Source organism: Micropterus dolomieu, linkage group LG17 (assembly GCF_021292245.1).
Source record: "Micropterus dolomieu isolate WLL.071019.BEF.003 ecotype Adirondacks linkage group LG17, ASM2129224v1, whole genome shotgun sequence".
In the NCBI taxonomy this organism is placed as follows: domain Eukaryota; kingdom Metazoa; phylum Chordata; class Actinopteri; order Centrarchiformes; family Centrarchidae; genus Micropterus; species Micropterus dolomieu.
This window is the reverse complement of record NC_060166.1, coordinates 25,961,916-25,962,212: the sequence shown is the minus strand read 5'-3', so window position 1 is coordinate 25,962,212 and position 297 is coordinate 25,961,916.

Sequence of the window (297 nt, the reverse complement as noted above, 5' to 3'; positions counted from 1 at the left end):
TAAGCAGGGGCTTTTAAAACAGAACAATGAAAGCCAATCTGCTGAAACTGCCTGTGGATGGTCATTTTGGTTTCCAAATGGAATTAACCACAAAGTGATGGGCCCCTTACACAAACACAAATTAGCATTGGCAGGAAACAATCCATAAAAGGTTATTCTTTTCTCATTTGTATTCAGTTGTAACGGTTGAGTTGAGTTGGGGCGGGGGGGGGGTAGAGCAGTGGGAGAAGGGATAGGGAGTGTTAGTATTTGGCCCGAGGAAAGGGTCTATCCAAACGAAAACGCAGCCTGATGTAT